Here is a 5,529-nt window from a genome sequence, read left to right as displayed (position 1 = left end):
TATATACAATTTATCTAAAATTATCTAATTAAAGGTAATATATAAAAGATGGTTATACTACTGATTTCTCTTAGTTCATTGCAAACAAAGGTTTGTGTTAATATTGTTTGGGCAATTAAATGCCGATATCTTCGGCTGGAGAGTTAGCTTGGCAGTCTGAGCGCCTGCCTGGCAAGGACAAGGACTGGGGTTCAATCCCTAGGACCACCTGCGGTGCTGGACCTGGAACTCCAGGCACACAATCAATGCCAGCCACCGAAACCAGATGTGGTTGCACACACCTGTAATCCCAGTGCTGGGAAGGCTCAGACAGGAGGATCACTACAAGTCAGAGCTACATAGAGAGACCCTCTACCAAGTAAATAAAAAAAAGATTAAAAAATAATGAAAGGGCCAGCAAGATAGCTCAGTGGTCTAAAGTGCCTGCTTAGGCAAGCTTACGCAGGCACAGGGAACCCTGGTTCAATCCCTAGCACCACACACTGGGCCAGCCCCACCCTTGATGGGCTGAACCGACAAATAAATAAATAAAATTTAAAAAATAATGAAAAATAAAAATAAATGCTGGGCCAGCCAAATAGCTCAGCGGACTAAAGGGCCTGCTTCAGCAGAGCACAGCAGCTGGGGTTTAATCCCTGCTATGCTGGTCCTACCTCCGGTGGTGCGCTTAGACAGCAATTGAGACTGGGTGTGGTGGTGCGTGCCTGCAATCCCAACACTTGGGAGGCCGAAAACAGGAGAATCACTATGAATCCAATCTATGTAGTGAGACCCTGTACACCCTGTAGACCCTTCCCTAAAATTCATAAATAAATGCTGATATCTTATACACTGAATAATTTACAGATAACACAACTAAATGTGTTGAATATTGTTACCCTCCTGTTAACTTATTTTGACACTTTTTTTCTCTTTAAAAAATAAGGGCCAGGGCTGGTGAGATGGCTCAGTGGTCTAAAGCACCTACTTAGAACAAGCTTAGCTAAAGCACAGGGACCACGGTTCAATCCCCAGCACCACATGCCAGCCCGCCCCGCCCCTTGGTGGGCTGAGCTGGCCACACACACACACACACACATACATAAAAAAAAAAAAAAATAAAAATAAAAATAAAAAATAAGGGCCAGAGGGGCTGGTGAGATGGCTCAGTGGTCTAAAGCACCTTAGAACAAGCTTAGCAAAGCACAGGGACTGCGGTTCAATCCCCCAGCACCACATGCCAGCCAGCCCCGCCCCCTGGTGGGCTGAGCTGGCCACACACACACCACACACACACACACACACACACAAATTAATTAATTAAAAAAAATAAGGGCCAGAGAGCTGGAGAAATAGCTCAGTAGAATAAGTGCTTGCTTGGCAAGCACAAGGGCCTGGGTTCAATCCCCGGTTCTGCAAAAAAATAAATAAATAAATAAATAAAAATAAGGGCCAGATAATTCAGTGGATTAAAGCACTAGGGACCAGAATTTGACCCCTGGTGCACCATGCCAGCCCTGCCCCAGGGTGTGCTAAGACAGTAATTAAAAAATAAAAATAAATGGTGGTGTGCATGGTGGTGTAATCCCAATGCTTGAAGGCTGAAAACAGGAGGATCAGTAAGAGTCCAATTCGTGTAGCAAGACCCTGTACTAAATACAAAAAAATAAAAATAATTTTAAAATAATAAATTAAAAAGAAATTTTTGTACAGAGCTGGCGAGATAGCTCAGTGGACTAAGTGCCTGCTTAGGCAGGCACAGGGACCGAGGTTCAGTCCCCCTGTATTCCATGCCACAATGAGCCAGTGATGCAGTCCAGGCATGGTGGCCCACATTTGTAATCCCAGCACTGGGGAGGCTGAACACTGGAGGATCACTACGAGTCCGAGCTACACAGTGAGACCCTGTACCAAATACATTAAAAAAAAACAAAAAACTTTGGGCCAGATCTTTACACTCATAGACATCTGTTAATCACCTAAGAAGTATCTGTAATATAAAATGTGCTAGCCCTGAATTTACTTAGGCCTATCATTCTCCTTTAAGACTGAGAACACAGGGCTGGTGAGATGGCTCAGTGGTCTAAAGCACCTACTTAGAACAGGCTTGGCAAAGCACAGGGACCGCGGTTCAATCCCCCAGCACCACATGCCAGCCAGCCTTGCCCCCTGGTGGGCTGAGCTGGCCACACACACACACACAAATAAGTAAATAAATAAAAAACCAAAACTGCATTAAAAAAAAAAAGAGAGATTGAGAACACAAAATGTAACTGAGTCACAGGATTTGCAGGGACATTTATTGCTAGCTTTTACAATGTCAGGGCCAGGCCAAACTAGGTGAGAGCAATGCAGACAGGTCTCCAGGGACTGCCCTACATCTTCAGTCATCTTGGGTTCTCAGAGAGGCAGAGCATGGCACATAATCCCAGGATGAGGCCACTGCCCCAAAGGAGCAATTACCCCATGACAAAATCAAAGGTGTCCCCTGCAGTGTCATCCCATTGCCTCCAGGAGGATCCAAATTGTGCCCTCTAGCTGCAAAAGCTCTCCCAGCACCTCGCAGAACCAGTCCTGAGACAAGGATCAACCAAAGCAAAGCTTGACCAGGATTATTTGTCTACTTACCTATTGTGCAAATCCCCAACCCTTGCCTGTTCTCCTTGTCTATTAGACCCTAAGTCCTGTTGGCCCCTTTAAGACCTGTCTTCAACCTCTTTATCTATCTTCCCAGCATAAGCAATGTTGATTAAATCTTCTACCTTTGACTGGCTTTTTTTTTTTTTTTTTTTTTTTTGCAGAACTGGGTATTGAACTCAGGCCTTGTGCTTGCCAGGAAAGCGCTTATTCCACTGAACCACCTCCCCAGCCCCCCTTGACTGGCATTTTGAAAGGAGTGGCCAAGTGTGGTCTGTTAGGATTCCCACAGCCAGGTATTTCACCCTAAACTCTGGAAACGTGACAGAGGATACCTGGGTTAGCAGCAATGCTGGAAATGCCAGCAGTCGGGAGGCTGAAGAAAGAGGAGCACCACAGTTTGATGCTAGCCTGGGCTACATAGTTGAGTCCAAGGCCAGTCTGTACTACAGTGAGACCCTGTCTCAAAAAAAAAAAAACACACACATATTTGTTCAACTAATGCATAAATACACAAAAATTAGATTAAAATGCTAGTGAGCTGTTAGTACATGTATACACAGGATAGTTAGGACTGTACTACTCTTTTCTATTGGTCTTTTGAAGGGAGCAGTAAATGCTTTAAAATTTTATTTTGAACAATTTTACATGCTTTTATCTGGTAATTAGAGCAACTATTTGAAGACAACAATATGCAATATAACAACCGTCAGTGAATTCTGATCTTGAAATTTGAAATGCTGTATCATTTCTAATGTCTTATCTATTATTTTTATTCTCTTTAAAATAAAAATAATGGGGAGCCGGGGAGATGGCTCAGTGGAAGAAGCGCTTCCCTGGCAAGCACAGGGGCCTGAGTTCAATCCCCAGTTCTGCAAATAAATAAATAAAAATAATGGGCTGGGGAAGATAGCTTGATAGTCTAAATGTCTGCCTGGCAAGCACCAGGACCCGGGTTTAATTTCTGGTACCAGTTGCATGGCACGCCATGCCAACCACCAAAACTGGGCATGGTGGTAATCCCAGAACTGGGGAGGCTGATACAGTAGGATCACTAGAGTCCAAGCGGCATGAGACCCTGCATCAACCAAAATAAAATAAAAAACATTTTAAGGCTGGGCATGGTGGCACTGGGGGAGGTCAGGAGGCTTCAGCAAGGAGGCTTCAAGCCAAGCCTGAGCAACTTAATGACTGAGCAAGGGGCTGGAGAGATGGCTCAGTGGTCTAAAGCACCTACTTGGAACAAGCTTGGCTAAAGCACAGGGACAGGGGTTCGATCCCCCAGCACCACATGCCAGCCAGCTGCGCCCCCTGGTGGGCTGAGCTGGCCACACACACCCACACACACAATAAATGTTAAAAAAAAAATAATAAAAATAAGGCTTGTTTTTAAAAAAAAAAAAAAAATGACTGAGCAAGACTGTTATCTTAGGAACCAGGGACAGTCAGTAGAATAAGCACTTGCCTGGCAAGCACAAGATCCTGAGTTCAATCCCTGGTAAGGTTTGGGGTTCTACCCCCAGTGCCACCACCACCCAAAGTTCCTGAGCCCTAAGTAAATTAGCTAGATGTGGCGGTACACACCTATATGCCCAGCATACTGGGAGGATGAGGCAGAAGGATCCCAAGTTCCAGCCCAGCCCTGGCAATTTAGTGAACTAGTAAGACCCTGTCTCAACATGTAAAAAGGGCTACGGCCTAAAAGCCCCAGGTTCAATCACCCAGTAGCATAAAACAAAACCAAGTTTCTGGCTTCTCCTGGCTAGTATCAGAAGCTGTGACCCCTAGGGGCAGCTAACATCTGGTGGACATAAATGGGCCAGCTCCTGCCATTCAACAGTAGCCTTGTTTTACTGAGTCTGTCAGCTGGCTCTAATAAACACTGGAACAAATCTGTCTTCCTAGTTCAGGCCTACAATGGGTTATCCTAAGGTCTAGGTTTGGATTTGGTTTTGTATGTGTCCTAAATTCATGGACACACTAACATGTTAGACATACACAAATTCGTCTGTTCTCTGGTACATCTTCCCAAAAAGTTTAATGGCAGTATCTGTGAAGACACAAATTCTGAGAAGACCGTCTGCTTAATTGATCTTGTTATATCTAGCCTTTATGTAATCAATTTGATCTTGATTTAATAAGACGTGATTAAAACTCGTATGTAAAAGTGCCAGCAATGAAAGAGATCTTTAGATCAGCAGAAAACTTGTTAAACGATTAACAAAGTTAACTAAGTTGTGACCAGTGGGGACTGACACTTGGCTCCTATCTGCTCAGTTCCCACCTAAGCATCTCTACCCCGCTTCCTACAAATGAGTTATCAATACAGTTCCCGCTGGTCGACCTATGACTGATTCCCAACTTGCATTCTGTGTTCAATGAATTTCTATCAGTACAGTTCCAACCAGCGGCCTCAGAACGGCATGATTCCCACCAGCGGATCTCCATCCACACAGCTCCCACCAGTGGCTCTGACGGAAACGACTTCCCCGAGCGGCCCAAGCTGGTCGGTCGCACGCAGGCACCGAGCCCAGGGCCCCGCGCCCGCCAGGCAGGCGGCGCCGCTGCGCTGGGGTGCAGCCCCGGCCCGGCTAACGCGCTTCCCCGGACGCTCTGGTGCCGGGCGCGCACGCCGACCCTCGCTGAAGCGCGGCGCGCCGGCGCTGCCCCGAGCTACCTCCCCGCGGCTGGGTCCCTGTCCACACAGCTCCCACCAAAGCGTCCCCACGGATTCGACTCCCACCCATGGTCCACCAGACGCGGCTCCCGCCGCGGGGGTCTTCTGAAGCGCCTCCTGCCGCCGCACAAGCCCGCCACCGAGCCACCCGGCCGCACCCGCCAACCCGCCCGAAGCGCCAAAATGGAGGCCGGAAGCGCCACCGCCCTCGCTCGCCCGCCCGCCCGGCGCCCGGC

The 5,529-nt window shown here is 47.1% G+C and overlaps 1 protein-coding gene across 1 annotated transcript in view; it reads right to left on the bottom strand.

Annotated features, from left to right (window-relative positions):
* Positions 1-5,474, bottom strand: part of Gmeb2 (glucocorticoid modulatory element binding protein 2) — a 51,572-nt gene extending 46,098 nt beyond the window's left edge. Inside the window, exon 1 of the mRNA XM_023704305.1 lies at positions 5,360-5,474. The gene's annotated coding sequence lies outside the window, so the exon portion shown is untranslated. The remainder of the gene's footprint in view (positions 1-5,359) is intronic.
* Between the last annotated feature and the right edge of the window lie 55 nt (positions 5,475-5,529).

The sequence above is a fragment of the Octodon degus genome, unplaced genomic scaffold, assembly GCF_000260255.1.
Source record: "Octodon degus isolate 3935 unplaced genomic scaffold, OctDeg1.0 scaffold00194, whole genome shotgun sequence".
Taxonomy (NCBI): domain Eukaryota; kingdom Metazoa; phylum Chordata; class Mammalia; order Rodentia; family Octodontidae; genus Octodon; species Octodon degus.
The sequence above is the reverse complement of the archived record's forward strand: the minus strand, read 5'-3'. Positions and strand labels throughout refer to the sequence as shown.